Genomic DNA, 17915 nt, shown 5'->3' with positions numbered 1-17915 from the left:
GGCAGATAACGAATTACAATTTGCATCATACCTCACTATTGGCTGTTGTGGCAAGGGATGATGGGAGTTGCCCCTAAAACAGCTGGAGGGCCTCTTACATTTAGAAACCTTTCCTATGCTTTAACTGAGTTAACTTGGGGTACAATCCAGCACTTCTAATATCCCATTTATTTCAGTGACATAGATTTTAGTATCTGTGTAATGCTCCCATTAATTTTTAAAAAAAGAAGATATGAAGCTTACTTTTGGCTAGATGTACAAAATACCTCTATCGGGCAGCAGCAATATAGGAAGATGCTGATAGGCATAATCTCATATTGCACTGGAGGAGGCAATGGTAAACCCCTCCTGTATTCTACCAAAGACAACCACAGGGCTCTGTGGTCACCAGGAGTCGACACCAAATCAACGGCACACTTTACCTTTTACAGATTTACACCTTTGATGTACAGAAAGATATTGTACTAGGACACTGGTTTTCAGATGGTGTTCTCCAGGAAAACCAGAATTCCTCAGAAGCTTATTCAGGTTTTTCAGCAAGGGGTCGGTATTGACAGAAAAGCGCCTAAGAAAGCCAGCTTGCCCATCAAAACCCCTTCAGTGTTCAGCAATAGAAGGATGTTGGGTATGTTCTAGCTTGCACAGGCAATATATGCAGAACTATGGGACCCAGTAGGCCTGGCCAACATTCCGCATGCACTGTCCATATGGCCTCTAGACCATGCTCTGGAATCTTCTATAACACACAGGGATTGTGTGCCAGACACATTGGAATTCCTCAAAAGAAATGCCAATATGGAACCCAGAATACAAGACAGGACTAGAGTAGCATTTATTTTGAACCATATTTACATATTCTGTGCCTACATATATCACACTAAACCATAACAACTGCAACAAGCATTTTGTTACCTATACAGCTGCCTTGAGGGCTTTTGAAGTTAAAAGGCAGAATATAAATAAAGAAAAAAACAAAACAGGCTTGCCACAAAAACTCATTAGAAAAGAAAAAATATAGATTAGAGGAACTGAGCGTTCACATTGCTACATAAGCACTCTGCCTGGGGTGGTCCAAGACATTCTGGTTCCTGAGGTGGAGGACAATATGTTGCCCCACCCCATTGGTGAACATGTGCTCAGTATTCTCAGGCTATGCTGCTGAGGCAGTAGCACATGACCATGCCACCAAGCCAGGCAGTGGTGGCAGGGAGCAGGGGGCAGTTGCCTACCTCATATCAAGGGGAAAGAGGAGAAATAAGGCATAGCCCAACAGAGTGAAGAGGTGAAATGAACAGCTTGCCCAAGAGGGGTGAGGAAAGGTGGCAGCAGAGAGGCATATGGGGTAGCACCTGTGGTGGTGGGGAGTTGTTGTTCCCCACCTGTGCCTGAAGTGACTGCCTTGCCCCACCCCATGGAAGGACCAGCCCTGACTCCACCATTTTTGCTAACTCCCACCCAGTCAACCTATATGGCAAGATGTAAGCAGAAGGTTTTTCATAAACACATGTTCTGGCCTCCAGATATCCCACAATGCACCACACCACAAGCATGGTGCATTCACGGGATCACCTATCAGATAGACATTCTAGGTGCCCATCTCTGTGTTGGCACACAATTACAGCAGCCGGGTTAAGGGAGCACTTGCTCCCTTGACCTTGGCTAAGAGCTGGGCTTCGGAGCGGGGTTAGGCTGGGCGAGAGTGCTGGGATCCATGCAGATTTCAGCGCTCCACATGAGCCACCTAGCCCAGGCTATGAGAACAGCTTCTATGTGTTTGAATGCCCTTTGTCTTAAAACGCATGCTTGCCTAGCAGACAGGCGAGTTGATGTGGAAAACTGACATGATTATTCCTGGACATCCTCTTTGTGCTCAGTTCTGCTTCTTGGTTTTTTGAGGAGTTGTGCACAATAAAGCTTCAGGGAAGATGGCTAGAGTACAAGTGGTACCTCAAGCCCAATCTACCTGAACCCAGCATAGCATGCATTCAAAAACTTATGCTGTGGAAATGAAGACGTTCTTATTCTTTGCCTCTTTTGGTAGTACAACACCATCCAGCAGCATCATGCAGCGTAGGGGCCTTTACAACCTACTTCCTTGGCATGAGGAAGAGAAGACTGAACAGCCCTTCTGATATGTTGTCCTTTGCAGATAACATTGCCTGTATCAGTTCCAACTTTAGAAGCCCATGTTGTAACAATACCTGAACGAAATGTGCCCATTTTGGTCTCCTGTTGGTGTTCCTGGCTCAGTTTCAGTTGGTTTCACTTGAAGCTGTGAAGCAGTTCAGTCCACCAGTTGTGCCCTTGACCTATACCTATCTTAGCTGGTTCAATCCATCTGCAAAAGGCTAGGTCCTTTTAGCATTAACACTTCCGTTGGGGGAAATTCTGTTCTTCACCTATGAAGGAGGCTGTAAAATATTGCTTACTGGATAAGCTGATCCCTAATACAAAGAATGTAAAATAGCTTTTGACTTGTTCCCAGCATTGCATTATTTTCCAAGATTGTAAAGTATGTTTGGAGAATCAGTGCCAGGTATTTAGGGACAAATTGATTTTATACACCCTTATCAGTTATCATTCAGAGATACATCCATTAAAGCAGTGATCTTTGCTATTTTTCAAGAGGGGGTCACTGTGGCAAAAATCTTTCAGTGTGGGAGCTGTTCCCTCCCACCAAACTAACCTCAGCACAGTGCTTCTCCCAGTGCCAGGGAGAGAAGGCCCTTTAAGAGAAACAGATCCCTGTTGAATCCCAGCACCAACTTGGAAGGTGCACAAGGGGTCATGGGAACTGTAGTCCTCCCCAGTCCCAGTGCTTTATGCATATTGATTGATTGATTGATTGTTAAATTTATATACCACCTTTTATTAAAACAATCCCAACCCCAGCAACTACTGAGATCCTTAGGAAAGGTCCAGTTGTAGTTTTCATTTCCACTGGTTGATTTGGCAGTGATTCGGGTATGGGCCTTTTCTATGGCTGCCCTGGGACTTTGGAATGTGCTCCCTATCAGAATAAGAGCTTCCTCATCTCTGGCTGCCTTCAAGAAGGCTCTTAAGACACACCTGTTTCTCCAGGCTTTTAGTTTTTTCAAAAAATTAAGTATTGTTTTAACTGTTCTAATTTGCTTTCAATTGTTGGTTGTTTTTATTTTTTTGAATTTATGTAAACTGCCTGGAGATGTTTTATTTCAGGTGGTTTAGAAATCTGATAAATAAATATAATAGAACTAGTGACTGTAAAGCCCGTTACCTTAACGGGCGCTAGAAGAGTTGTGAACAGGGGAGCTGGCTGCGCGCCTCAAGCGCCGCCACCACCTCTGGCCTCCCCGCGGCCGGGCCGGGCCCGCCGCCACACCTCTGCGCCACACATGCGCAGAACACCCGCAAGAGACACGGACGCAGGTACCTTAGGGTTTTATTATATAGGATGGGGGACGCCCTGGCAAGGAGGGTGAGCAGTCATCAGAAGCAGATGACTCACCCAAGGCTACTGTACTCTGCAAAGGGAAATTAGCTCAAATGGTAGCTTAGCATGTGAGAGGTATTTTTTTCCAGGGTCTTGTGTGCACCTTCCAAGATGGTGCTGGGGGTTCACAGCTCTGATTCCCTTAAAGGAGCCTCACCAGTGCTGGGCAAAGCTCAGCACTGCACAATGGGAATGGCATCTTTTGCACTGTACTAGTGGGGTGTGGGGGGTGCACACTAAATATTCTGCTTCACAGTTAGTCAGGAAGTCACATTTAGAGTTGGTGGGAGCTGCCACTGGCTCCTGGACAACAAATCTATCAGTACAGTGATCTGCATTGAAGAGTGGGAAATGGATGCACTGTTTTGCAGTACTTTAAATCCTATCCGATGAAGTGACGCTAAAGGATGCGATTGGGTGGCAGTTGCTGCTACATTCTTTAGGAACTTGCCTGCGACATTTGGTACAGTTTCTTGTTTTCAGTGCATCTATAAAACATCCGTAAGCGGCTGCTGGGTGAGATCTATGGATTTGCAGTGCATTGTTATCAGTATGCTGATGGCATTCTGCTATACTTTCCATTGCTATGAAATTTGTGTTTAAATTGTTGAGTGTTTTAATAGAATGCTGATTAAACACATGTGACAAAGAAGCAAAAACTGAAAAATGCAGGCGTCAGTTCCACTTCCTGTTCCATGTGAAGTGCTCTGCTGTTTGAGCTAAATGAGCATTAGTCCTACATTTGAGCCAAATCCCCTCCCATTCATTTTGCATGGTAGGCTATGCTCAGAAAGCCTTTTATAAAGTAACATGCACCACTGAGTCCTTTTGAATGGCCTCCCTTGTAAAACACACAAGAAAAGCATAAACTGGAGAATGCGGGCATCGATCCCGCTACCTCTCACATGCTAAGCGAGCGCTCTACCATTTGAGCTAATTCCCCTTTGCAGAGTATAGGAGTTTGCCTTTAGTGAGTCATCTGCTTCTGATGACTGTTCACCCTCTTTACTGGCAGACCTCATAAGGAGGCATTCCACTGAAATCTAAATAACACTGCTTCAGCCTGCAGAGCAGTACAACAGTTTCCACTGTAGAATTAGGTATTGCAGAGCAGTAGTGCCCGACTTTTATAAATCCAGAACCTGACTTTTCTCTCAAATTGCAGCTGTTGTGTGAACACTACTCTGGATGCTACTCAATAAGGTAGTTCTTATGACCAAATGGGAGAGGGGAGCAGAAGGGAAGGCAGGCTCTTTTCCTCCCACATGACATGAGCCTCCTCTGTAGCACAGTGGTGAGCTCCAGAGGTCAGATGGGAGAGCGAAAACTCACACTGGGCCCTCCAAGATCACACAATGCACTGCATGAGCAGCAGAATGGCTTCCTTAGAAACACAGCAGCTCTACTCTGCCTGGCCCCTCTCCCCCCACCTCCCGGCCCTGACTCTATGGTCATCATAGCCACTGGCTGCCAGGAAGCAATTCTGCAAGCCTTGCCATGTTCCCCGGAATATAGGGTAGCCCCCGGATTTTGGCTCCTCCACCTGGCTGCTAAATTCCACCTGGATTTACACGGATTTCAAGTGCAGATTTTACTCTGGATCCAATCACGTGGGAGGGCAGGAAGGAGGGGAAAGTATACAAATCTGTCAAATAAATAAATAAATAAATAAATAAATAAATAAATAAATGCAAATTAGGTGCTGCATAATGTGCAAATTAGGCCACCCGGATTTGGGAAGCTTGAATATGGCAACCCTAGACAGTGCAGATGATCAGAGGAGGAGGTTGGAAGGGCACTGTTTCCTCTGACAGGGATTCCCAGATGTTGTTGACTACAACTTCCAGCATCCCCTGCTGCAGTGACCTTTGGCTGTGGATTCTGGAATTTGTAGTCAAGACTCAACAACATCTGTGAATCCCTGTTAGTAGGGACACTGAGGAAGGGGTTTGTTCTCCTCCTACCTCACTTTTAACCTGGATTGCCAATCTGGGCTACCCAGGGAAGGAGCTTCTGAGTCAGGAGGGCTCCTGCTACATGCCTGCTGGACAGGCTGCTGATGCTGTAGGGGGGAAGGCCTCCTGCACTCGCCGCTCATGCCCCCCCCCCCGGCAGTGAAGATGACAAATATCTGCACAGGGCAATGGTGCAGTGGCAGGATGGGGGCATGGCAGTGGTGGGGCTCTGGGGTCCCCCCGATCATTTGGAGCCCCCCCTCCCTGGAGACAGGAACAGCAGCAAGGCGACAGCAGGAAATTAAGGTGGGTCTCATGGAGGGGGCCCCCTCCAAAGCCCTTTAGGTCTGGGCAGCTTTTGGGCCTAGGTGTGCCCCTGAGTGTGCCATTTCAGCCAAAGCTGAAAACTCTGCACAGTCCCCCTGGCAGCATGTGGAGATGACCATTCTCAACATGCAGTGCTGTGCTTTGCCCAGTGCCAGGCGACTCGATGCCAGGAGGTCCAATGGGCCATAGGGCATGTGCAGCGGCATCTAAAATGGCAGCTGCCACAGGGGTGAGGCCCAGAACAGGCTGAAGACCATCCGAACTGGGCGATTTGGAAAATAAAGGAGGCTGGTGGGGGAGGGGGAACTTCTGGAGACACACACCCGCGGAGCCTTGGAGAAGCCCCCAGAGCGGCAGCGAGTTCTATTTCTGTTTTTAAAACCCTTTAAAAATGTTTTTTAAACTCACGAACCCCACAAACAGGCCGGGGGGGGGGTTCGGCTTCATATCAAACTGAACAGGGGGAGGGGGGTGTTCGGTCCTATATTGAGCCATTGAACCAAACCAGTTCAGTGTTGAACAGGTTCGTTTCTGAACCTGTTCGCACATCCCTAAAGCACAGTACTGTTTAGAGGTCAGCACAACAGGAAGGCTCTTACACTGAAGGTTTTTTGACAAAGTGGCCCCTACTTGAAAAATAGTGAAGATCATTGGTTTAGAGAATGGGGACATCACACTAGTCCAGGCATGCACAAATGCTGATCACTTGATGACTACAGCATGAAGTAGTTATTTGAATGTGTGAGTGAGCAATCACATACTGTCACAGAACATGCTTATTAATTCACATACCACATTTTCAATGGAATCGCTTCACACATTCAGCTGTAATTTTTCACATGCTGAATAATAAAGTGCTGAGAAGTTAAGGAAGGCATGTATAGATAAACTAGCACTACCTCTTGCGTGGTAATGATAATATGCTGTAGGAAAAGAGAGATGAGACAACAAAATAAATGTCTAGTGCTGAACAAAAATGGTAGAAGCTCTGGGAAACAGAAATTAGTAAAAATAAAGGGCAGCATCCAGATGAAACACTCCATCAGTGTAACTCCTCTGAATGGAAAGGGTATTCAGCTTGTGCAAGGATCTCTGCAGGAGATACTCCTTCCATTCATGGAAGAAGTTATGCTGATGGAGCAGTTAGTGTGGGTGCTGCTGCCCAAGATCTGTATTTATGGTGTCCTCTCTGGTTACTAAAATGATGCTTCTTCGCTTGTTCTCCAATTTTGTTTTACCTTTTAAAATATTTTCTCTTTCTTTCCTTGTGTTTTTGGTTTTATTTTAATTTTTTTGCATATTACTTATGTTCGTGATCATTTTCATGGCATGTAGAATAATAGAACTTTAAGGCTGGAAGGGACCTTGGAGGTCTTAGTCCAGCTCCTTACTTCGAGGAAACTGCTATAGCATCCCTGACAGATAACCATCCATCCTTTGTCTGAAAATCTCATATAGCTCCTGTGATTGTTTATGGCTTGAACTGGTATTGAAATGTGCTTGTACTGTATTAGCCAGACTGAATTCATTTTGGATGTTGATGCTAGTTGATATATCACTCTAAGCTAAGGGCTCAGTGTAAATTACCCAACTCAAATCCAGGTTCAGAGGCTCAAATGCCACAAGATATAGATGTAATGCTCATATTATGGCTGATAACTTGTCAGCCATTCATTTACTTCTTTTTGATTAAGGAGCTGTTCTGCCTGAGAGCTGTGTACATATTCTCTTGAAAATGTAATTAATGTGATGACTCATCAAAGGTTGAGCACTATAGGTTGTGTATATTAAGGGGAATTAGCTCAAATGGTAGAGCGCTCGCTTAGCATGCGAGAGGTAGCGGGATCGATGCCCGCATTCTCCAGTGTACCACATGTTTTATTTTGTGTCACATATTTTTCCGTACAGCTACTGGCTGACCGTTCTTGTTGTTAGGCTCATTGGATGTAGCCCAGGTTGATTGGTTAATGATTCATCCATGAGAACTAGTGGCTTGGAGATAGTCCTCCGATAGATGGGGATCACTCATTTTTTAATGACATGCCCAGTCAGACCTACAGGAGTGGGGCACCCCTCTAGCTGAGGGCGGGGGAAGCAGAAGTGTGTGTGTGTGTGTGTGTGTGTGTGTGTGTGTGTGATCGACTGGAAGTGGGGGGATGTCTTACTTGCGGAGAGTTTATAATAGCTGAAATGGAGACTGCAGCCAGAAGCTCTGCTCAAGTTGCTGTCTGGGGAGCTGTCACTTTGCCTACACTTCTGTTCGCACGGTTGTAAATAAAGCCTGTATCCCAAAGACACTAAGTCTTGGCCAAAGGAAATTAAACCTCATGACATATTAACTGTTCTTTCTGGAAAGCCCATTTCCTGTGATGACTCATCAAAAGGGAAGTACTAAAGATTGCACAAAGGAGTGGGGAATTAGCTCAAATGGTAGAGCGCTCGCTTAGCATGCGAGAGGTAGCGGGATCGATGCCCGCATTCTCCAGTAGGATACACATTTTTCCTCACTGCTGGCCATTCTTTTTCTTAGGCAGATTGCTGGGGATTCGTTGCTATTTCATCCATGGAAAATAGTGCCTTGGAGATGGTCCTCTGACAGTTTGGAATCGCTCTGTACTTTTGAGTGACATGCTCGTTCAGAACTACAGAAGGGGGGCACCCCTCTAGCTGAGGGAAGGAAGCAGATGTATGTGAGAGAATGAAAGAAACTGGCAGGGAGAGAGAGAAATGGCTGAGAGTTTCTTTTAGCTGAAATGGAGACTGCAGTCATGGTCGTGTGTGTGTCTCTGTGTGTGTGTGTGCCTGCACCTCTGCTTGTACATTTGTAAATAAAGCCCATATTCCAAAGACACTAAGTCTTGCCCAAAGGAAACGAAATCTGATAGTGTGTAAAGATTGTGGAAAGCCCATTTCATGTAATGACTCATCAAAGGTTGAGCACTGCAGCACTTCTTCTGAGAAGGGGAATTAGCTCAAATGGTAGAGCGCTCGCTTAGCATGCGAGAGGTAGCGGGATCGATGCCCGCATTCTCCAAGAGTGTTTTCTCTGTTTTACATATCTTTAAAGCTCACTGCCCGCGACTTACTCTGCAAAATGAATGGGAGTCCATGCAAGGAGTTCCTAGCCCTCTTTTTTGCAGGGCTTCTTTATATGAATGCATGTATTTTAATGGAGGAAGCCTTAAGAAGGCTGATTGGTTTAATATGACCAGAGCGCCATTCTCCCAGCTACAGTAGAGCCTATATCAGGGAGCAGCTTAAAGTACAGAGTGCTTATTTTACCTGCTGGAAGAAACAGGACTGATGCCTGCAATTTACTGTTTTCTTTGGGTGAAATCTAATGAAGAGCGTATACCAAGGATGTCTTGATTTTTCTAATTTAAAGATATGCACATAGTAACAACTGCAGAATACGCCCAACCCCTATTGTTAAGAAAATTAACTTTCTAAGAGAAAATGAATTGTCTCGTATTTTTATTGTTGCTTATGACTGTAAAATAGCCATCTTCCTGTTGTTTCAGTGGTCATGGAAGAAAAATAATTCTTCAGTGCTGTCTATATGAATCCTAGAGGCTCTGTTTTGTTGCTAAAGCATTAGGATTAATCAGCAGGAACTTCTGGCATTTTTGCCTGATGTTTTGTGACAAGACTATCTATTCATGGCTTTCCCAACTATCTTTATTTGAGTGGGATTGACTTAAGTGGTGGAGCACTCGCTTAACATGTGAGATAGGAGGATCGATGCCTGTATTCTCCAGTTCCATTTTGAGTTGCATTTAAAAAGCTAACTTTAGGATGCAATTCTTGTAGAATTTTTGTGGTGCTTATTGTTTTACAGAGCCTCTTATGCAGGATTACATAATGCTGGGCTTGCCACCTCTGTTCCACTTGTTCTTTCCTCTTTCCCCAACTCCAGCACATTGCACTAAACTTTGTGGTGTTCTCATTCCTTCTCTCTCCCTCTTTCCAGTACCTGCTGTACTCCCTGCCCTGGGATCTTTCTATGCATTTTTACTACTCAAATGTAAATCTTACAGTTTAGTGGCTCTTCCTGGCTAATAAGCATATATATGATTGCATCCTGAATTTTTGTCATTCAGTGAAAAGTAGCAAAAGTATATAATCAATCCTAAACCAGTTTTAAAATATATATATTTCAATAGCTATGTAGTTATAAACATTTATAAACACCAATAAACATTTTCAATAGCTTTTGTTCTGTGTAAAGCAGATGGATGGCAAAGAGGCACCTTTTAACATAGTGATTCTCTTTATCTAGCAGAGGGAGAGTAACTGGCCCTATCCATCCCCAGCACAATACCTCCAGTGACTGTTGCTGGGGTCTATCTCTTGTTTCTTTTTTAGATTGTGAGCCTTTTGGGGACAGTGATCCATCTTATTTATTTATTATTTCTCTGTGTAAACTGCCCTGAGCAATTTTTAGAAGGGTGGTATAGAAATTGAATGAATGAATGAATGAATATTCCTGCTACCACGTAAAGCAATACAAAATGTATGGATATCCACTGTATACTGTACATTGTACCCTGTGCCTAGTCACCGGTATATATGGCCAGAACTCTTCTACTTTTGTGCCACCTTTAACTATTTTATCTGGCATTTTAAAGAAACACCACCATCCAATCACATATCTATAGTTGCATATTTCATATGATTTGCCAAAGGGTAGTTGCATACATCTGCAATGCAGTTTCAACACAATGGCAACCTGTTTGGGAGACAAGCAATGTTGCCAGTAGGGGGAAAGGAAAAGACCACACCAGAGACCACATGAAAATGTTGACACAGAACCAAGGAAACACAGTCAAGGAAACAAGATTTATCATTGCTTCTAATTCAGCTTCATCTAATGAAAATTGTTAAATACAGAGATAGTTTACTGAAGAAATAGAAATAATATTGTCAGAATATAATTATTTGTATATTAGTGATGTGCATCAAATTTGCAGGCAATACAAAGCTGGGAGTGGTGGTGGGTAGCTAATACCTTTTAAGAAAGAATGAAGATTCAGACTGATTTGGACTGTCTGGAACATTGGGGCCAAACCAACAAGATCAAGTTGAACAGAGACAAACAGGGGAGCAAGAGATAAAGTCCTGCATTTAGTAAGAAAAACCAAATGCACAAGTATATGATGGGGGAGACTTGGCAGCAGTACACATAAGAAGGATCGAGGTGTCTTAGTGAGCCACAAGTTACACATGAGCAAGCAGTGTGGTGCAGCTGCTAACAAAGCTAATATAATCTTAGGCTGCTTTAACAGAGGCATAGTATCCAGAGCATGAAAAGTAATTATTTCAGTCTAGTCTACTATGTTCAGTGCTGGACACCAGACTTCAAAGAGGACACTGATAAACTGGTTTAGAGGAAGGCAACAAAGATGGTGAGGGGCTTGAAAAACGCCAGTCCCATGAAGAATGGATGAAAAAGCTAGTTATGTTTAGCTTGGAGAAGGGAAAACTCAAGAGAGATAAGATGGTCGTCTTTAAATATCTGAAGAGCTGTCACACTGAAGACAGAGCAGACTTATTCTCTGTTGCTCTTGAGGGCAGGACTAGAACCACTGGTCTACTACTGGTCTTACAAGGAAGCAGATTTAGGTTAGACATTAGGAGATATTTTCTGCAATAAGAATAAGAGCTGTTGAACAGTGAAACACTCTGTCTTGTGCAGCGGTTGGCTTCCCTTCCCTAGAGGTTTTGAAATAGAGGCTGGATGGGTGGTGATCTGTTAGGCTGGGCTGGAAGACCTGCAAAGCACCTTCCAAATTTAAAATTCAATGATTCTGTTTTAAAGCATTGCAAACTGACAATCTACTTCAGCACAATCACAGAATATATCCATTTAGCTGATATTTATACAGTTGTATTGAAGTCCCTTTGATAGAAACAAAGTATGCATATGAAGAAGCCAAAGTATGCATATGAAGAAGCTCATGAATATTTTACTAGAAAGAGTAATAATTCCTTATTATCTCCATTACATTCCTGTGCAAACTTTTAAACCTTTCTTTAATCAAAACAAAATCATGACTCTAGTTGATTAAGTTTTATTGGTAATCTTTACATTAGATTCCTTGAGAAATCCAACACTTAGTTCATGCTTGACTCAAGTATTTAGCTTGTCTCCATCTCCTCCTTGTGGCGATAACTATTACACTATTACAAGAAACGCATTACTTCCCCAGCTCTAGAGCCCATTCATTTCCATTTCCAGCAAGGCAGCCCCTGTAGTCCGTTGCAGCAAAAATAGAAGGAGCCTTATGTTATCTTGAATTGTTTTGTGTTTTTTAATTACCCTACTTTTTGCATCAGTTTCAAAGCAGCTTACAAGAAAACACAGTAGACTAAACATTCCCACTCCCCAACCAATCAATATTAAAATCCTGGATGTCCAAGAGCTAAAAAACAGGAGACTATATCCATACTAAGAACAGAAGGAATGCTTTTGTGCATGCATGGGATGGAAGGGCAAATTTCAGCAGTCACCATCTTCCACTCTCTGCAACCACTTGTGCCTTCTGAAAAAAACATCCCTGAACAACCTCTCAGGCACGTGTGGAGCTCTTGGCCAAGGTGTTTTAGTGTGTAAGCCAATTCCAGTCAGCCAGAAGCAGGGAAAGCCATCTGGAGCAAGTGCATCTTTAAAAGATGCTGAAAAGTTGGTAGAGCAAGGCCAGTCAGATCTTTCAGGGAAGGTCTTTCCACAGGGAGAGGGCCACCACAGAGATGGCCCTATTCTAAATGGTGATCAGTGGATCTCAAATACAAGCTCTTATCAGTCAGACTGATTCCTGCAGATGGTCCTCCATCTTTCTCCCAAACTGCATAGGGCATTAAAGGACACCAACAGCACCTTGAAACAAACTTGTAACCAGTGCAACTTGCACAGAATCAGTGTGATAAAACCTATGATACTTGACCTATTCAAAACTGTCATGGCTTCATTCTGCATCAGCTGGTTTCTGAAGGGTCTTCAAGGACAGCTTCATGTAGAGAATGTCACAGTAATCCAGTCTAGATGTAGAGGGCATAGATCACTGTGGGCAGAAGACTGAGACACAATTGGGCACAACTGGTGTACCAGCTGAAGTTGAGTGAAAGATCCCCAGCCTATGGCAACAAACGGTATATTCAGACATAATACTACATTTTGAACTCCCAAACTGCAAATCTGTTCCTTCAAGGAAAAGCAATCCCATCCAGATTCATTGCCAAACCAGCATTTCTTCAGTTGAGCAAATGTCAATTTGCTAGTCCACATCCACCTCTTCATTGCCTCCTAAGAGTAATTTAGGATGATTTTTAAAAATAGACAGTTGTGTCATCTGTATATTGGTGATAAAGCAAAGCGTGCCATCGAGTCGGTTTCAACACGTGGCGACCACAGAGCCCTGTGGTTGTCTTTGGGATGAATATGGGGGGGGGGGTTACCATTGCCAACTCCCACACAGTATGAGATGATGCCTTTCAGCATTTTCCTATATCACTGCTGCCCAATATAGGTGTTTCCCATAGTCTGGGAAACATATCAGCAGGGTTTTGAACCAGCAATCTCTGGCTTGATAATCAAGTCATTTCCCCACTGCGCCATTAAGTGGCAATATTGGTGATACCAAGTACCTAAATGATTTCCCCAAAGGGCTTCATGTAGATGTTAAGAAGTGTCAGGGGCAAGATAGACTACTGTAGAATGCTATGTATACAAAATGTGAGGATGCAGAGTAGGCGCTCCCCAGCACCACAGTAACCTACCCTGCAGGGAGGAGTGATATTGCAGAACAGTGCCTTCTGATCCCATCCCCACAAATCACTCCAGAAAGATACCATGGTTGATAGTATCAAGTAGGTCCAGTAGAACCAACAGGAACACACTCGCCCCACCCCGTCCAATTCCCAGTGTAGGTCAGCCAACAGAGCAACAAAAGCAGTTACCATTCCAAAACAGGAGAAAGCCAGATTGATTATTTCTATCTTCTTCTATTTTATATAGGTATCCCTGCAGCTGAGACACCACCAGTCCTTGCTCAAGCACCTTGGTGAAATGAGAGGGTTGCTGGGTTAACCACCAATCCCTGGGTCTAGGAAAGGTTTCTTCAGAAGGGGGAGGGATCTAAAGAGGAAAAGATCTCCCTACTTGCTGTATAAGCTGAATTTCAGTTTATAGATTCAGTCATGAACTATGAGTTCCTTAATAAATGCCTTATATATTGATTTGAAACTATGAATTGGCTCCAAGTTACTTTACTCTCAGCATACACGCACGCCTAAGCAAATTCTGCTGTGTTGTGCCTCTGTGCACTCTGCTATAATGAGAAAGGGATTCTCTCACCACAGAGAATTGCCAACACCTTGGCCATATCCAAGAGACAGGGCTTGCAAACGACCACCCTGAGCGGCCAGCCAGGGAGCAGCGAGGTGGGGGATCAGGCGTGTTCAGGCACAGGTCCAGCCGCCAAGCGCTCACCTCCATCAGAAGTGGCCATACTAGAGGGCAAAGGGGGGCGGGTGATGATGAGGTTTGCACATTGCTCCGCCGGGTCATGACAGAGGAGCTTGGTAGGCTGCCCTGGCCTAAGGTTCCCGCTTTTTCTCCAATTCCCACCATTTCACCTGTAGTGCCTGCTTCTGGTGCAGGGACTGCCCGAGAGGATAGGGAGCACAAGGTTGGCAGCAGGGCTGTGGTCTCACACAGGCCTAGTACCTCTTCAGGTGGAGGATACTGGGATCCACCTGTCCTTTCTCCACACGGGTCCCCAGCCCCAGCACTGCCCCCAGTGACTCCAGTGCTGGCTGAGCCTGACTCTTCAGCTGAGCCTGATTTGGACAAGGAAGAGGGTGAACTGTTGGGTGATGAGACATCTCCATCTTTTTGGCTTTTTAACTGAATTTCCTGTGCTTCTCCATAAGACTCGCAAGAGTCTGTGCTTAGAAGGGACTGTTCAGTCATCACCTGAGCAAACTGAAGGGGACCTTGATGTCCTGCCCTCTATACAGGCACCAGAAGTGTCTGTTCCCTGTCCAAAGTTGTTTTCAAGCGTCATTCAGGCTAAGTGGGACAGGCCCACAGAAAGTAAGGGGCCTCCCCATGTGGTTAAGCGATGCTATTCTTCAGCCAGACCAATGATAGAGAAGTTAAAGATGCCTCCCATAGATGCAGAGGTGGCCGCCTTGGTAATGGGGGCCATGCTACCTAAAGATGGGAACGAGATCCTCAGAAATCAGGGTAAGATAAGAAATGTGATGCAGCCCTGCACAGGTCACATGAGGCTATGGGCCTGTCAATTAGAGCCTCCATGACCAACTCCTTTTTTTGCAAGGGCATCTGTTTTGTGGGTCAGGGAATTGTTGCCACTCGTTCCACCTAAGCTACCAAAATTACGCCGGGGTTAAATAAACTGGGAAAGGCAGTGGCCTTTATGGCTGATGCTTCCCTGGACGTCACCTAGCTGTCTTCTAGGTCTCTAGCCTCGGACTTTACCATTTGTAGGATGCTGTGGTTAAAGAACTGGAAAGTCGACCAGAAGTCTAGGAGTAATATAGCAAATTCAGCTTTTAAGGGTGGAAAATTGAGGCATTAGAGCCCATCTTAATAGAGACAGCTATGCCCTCTGCTGGTCAGAAGGAAGAGCGCAAGTCCTTTCAGTCCATGCCTTTGCATTCCAGGAGATTTAAGCAAATTTTTTCAAAACTTTCGGTCCCGCCAGGGTAGACGGGACAGATTTGCAGGGTCAAAGCAAAAGTTTTCCTTTCGGGACAATGTCTCTCACATGCCCCAGCAGGCCGGTCAATCTAGCAAGCCCGGCTTCAAGCAAAACTTTACTCAATAACTCACCTCAGGTCCGGTCTCCAGACCCAGCATAGGTTGGGGGCAGGTTGCAGGCATTTGGAGGTTGACGTGCAAGGATGCCTGGGTCTTCCAGACCATCTTCCAGGGATACTCCTTGGAACTTGCCTCCCAATCTCCAGACTGATTTCTCCCCTCTCCAAGGTCACAAAGGAGGGTCAAACACTCCCTGATGCTGGGTGCCGTTCACCACTTGCTGCAGATTCACACCATCAAACCGGTTCAGATGGGGGGGGGAAGGATTGGGGGTTTACTCAATCCATTTTCTAGTTTTCAAGAACGGAGAACCATACTGGACCTCAAATTTGTGAACAGGTTCCTGAGGAAGAAGGGGTTCCAGATGGAGACTCTCCAGTCTATTCTGATGGCCCTTCAGGAGGTGGATTTCCTGGCATCGGTGGACCTCAAGGAGGCTTACCTCCATGTGCCGATTTATCCCCAGGATCGGCTGTTTCTTTGCTTTTCCTACTGCAGTGCCCATTACCAATATCGGGTGCTCCCTTTCGGTCTGTCAACTGTGCCATGAGTGTTCACCAAGATCGTGGCAGCACTTGTGGCACATTTGAGGACCAAGGGGGTTCACCTTTACCCTTTTGCTAGACGATTTGTTGATCAGGTCTCAGTCGGTCCAGAAGAGCCTAGGGGATGTTCAGGTCACCCTCTTGGTGCTCAGGCCCCATGGTTTTGTTGTCAACATTCAGAAGAGCTCCCTGCAGCCCAGTACCAGGATTCTATATCTGGAGGCTGTTATAGACACAGTTCGGGGAGTGGTTTCCCTTCCTCCCGACTGTAGGAAAAAATTGGTGGCCAAGTACTGATTCGCAGGCCCAGGGCCGACATATTTTTCCTCAGCCAGTTGCAGGGGGTAATGATTTATATGATTGGAATAATTCCATGGGGACGATTCCATGTACAGCAATGTGCAGCAACTCCAGTGGCTCCTCCTAACGTGGCAGGAGCAGGTCATGGAGCCCTCCAGGCTCAAGGTCACCCTGACAGGACAAGTACTTTTATCACTGTGGTGGTGGACGACATCAGCCAATCTAAAGGGCTTCATGTTCCTCCTGGTAGTAGTGTGCATGGTTTGGTTCGGGCACACTGTTACAGACCTCCTGATCAGTTCGGCAGTCCAGAGGTTCAGATGGGCGGGGGCATGTAGCTTTAAGCCGGTCTTCCCCCTCTGGCACTGGTCCTTGTAAACATCTTCTTGGGGCGGCAGAGTTCGTCCCTGCCCCTGTCGTTGTTAGTTAAGGCTTAAAAGAGACTAGAGCTAGTGGTGTGCATGAGCCCTGCACGGCACGTGCGCTCGTTTCTGATGCTGGTGTGCACGCACCGCATACGTCATGTAAGTGACGCATGCACGCCAGCGTGAGAGACAAGTGCATGCCCCATGCAGGGCGCATACGCGCCGCTAGCTCTAGTCTCTTTTAAGCCTTAAGGAACGAGGGGGGCAAGGGTGGCAAGGAGGAACTCTGCCGCCCCAAGATGTTTAAAAGGACCAGCGCTGGAGGGAGAAGAGCGGCGGGGTGTGTGTGTAAAGTATCCCCCCCCCCGCTTAAAGTAACAGTCCCTGCCGTGCCGGACGGGGGGGGGGGACTCTGGACCGTGCACACCCCTACCTCCTGGTCACTTGCATCCAGGTCGCAACTGATGCCAGCCTACAGGGATGGGGGCCCCATTGTCACTACCTCCTAGTGCAGGGGCTTTGGTCAGGAGGAGGAAAAGCAAACTCCATAAATTGGCTAGAACACGGTTTCTTAACCTTGGGCCTCCAGATGTTGGACGACAACTCCTAGAAACCCCAGCCACAGAGGCCATGCCTGGGGATTCTGGGAGTTGTAGTCCAACAACATCTGGGGGCCCAAGGTTAAGGAACCCTGGGCTAGAACTCTGAGCTATACGGTATGCCCTTCAGGAATTCCTACCGGTCCTCCAGAGCCATCAAGTTCTCGTCAGAACAGACAATGCAATTGCAAAGGCTCACATAGATCGCCAGTAGGGGGGCACAAGGTCCAAAGCTCTGGCTTAACTGTGACCGGCTTAGCCTGTCTGCCACCATACTGAATATTCCTCTGACATGATCAGCTTCCAGAGATAACAGATGGAGTTCTGCCCTGGACAGTAACCTGTCCACCTCCCTCATCAGAGCTTTGGACAGCTTCTTCTGTCCTTTTGTCTGTGGGCAGCATTCCTTTCTGGGTGGGCTGTTCCCACGGAGGGTGTTGTGCTAGTGATAAGATTAATTCTGTGGGGGGTTTTCCTCCCCTCATGTGTTTTGCGTTTGGTATCTTGG

At 45.7% G+C, this 17915-nt stretch overlaps 3 non-coding genes across 3 annotated transcripts; all 3 read left to right on the top strand.

The window, feature by feature from the left end:
* The first annotated feature begins 7545 nt into the window (after positions 1-7545).
* TRNAA-AGC (transfer RNA alanine (anticodon AGC)) lies at positions 7546-7618 on the top strand. Its single transcript has one exon. It is a non-coding gene; the product is annotated as a tRNA-Ala (tRNA).
* A 548-nt stretch (positions 7619-8166) lies between these two features.
* On the top strand, positions 8167-8239 carry TRNAA-AGC (transfer RNA alanine (anticodon AGC)). Its single transcript has one exon. It is a non-coding gene; the product is annotated as a tRNA-Ala (tRNA).
* A 476-nt stretch (positions 8240-8715) lies between these two features.
* TRNAA-AGC (transfer RNA alanine (anticodon AGC)) lies at positions 8716-8788 on the top strand. The gene has a single exon. It is a non-coding gene; the product is annotated as a tRNA-Ala (tRNA).
* The last annotated feature ends 9127 nt before the right edge of the window (positions 8789-17915 follow it).

This window comes from Hemicordylus capensis, chromosome 4 (genome assembly GCF_027244095.1).
Source record: "Hemicordylus capensis ecotype Gifberg chromosome 4, rHemCap1.1.pri, whole genome shotgun sequence".
Lineage (NCBI taxonomy): Eukaryota > Metazoa > Chordata > Lepidosauria > Squamata > Cordylidae > Hemicordylus > Hemicordylus capensis.
This window is presented reverse-complemented; position numbering and strand designations above follow the sequence as displayed.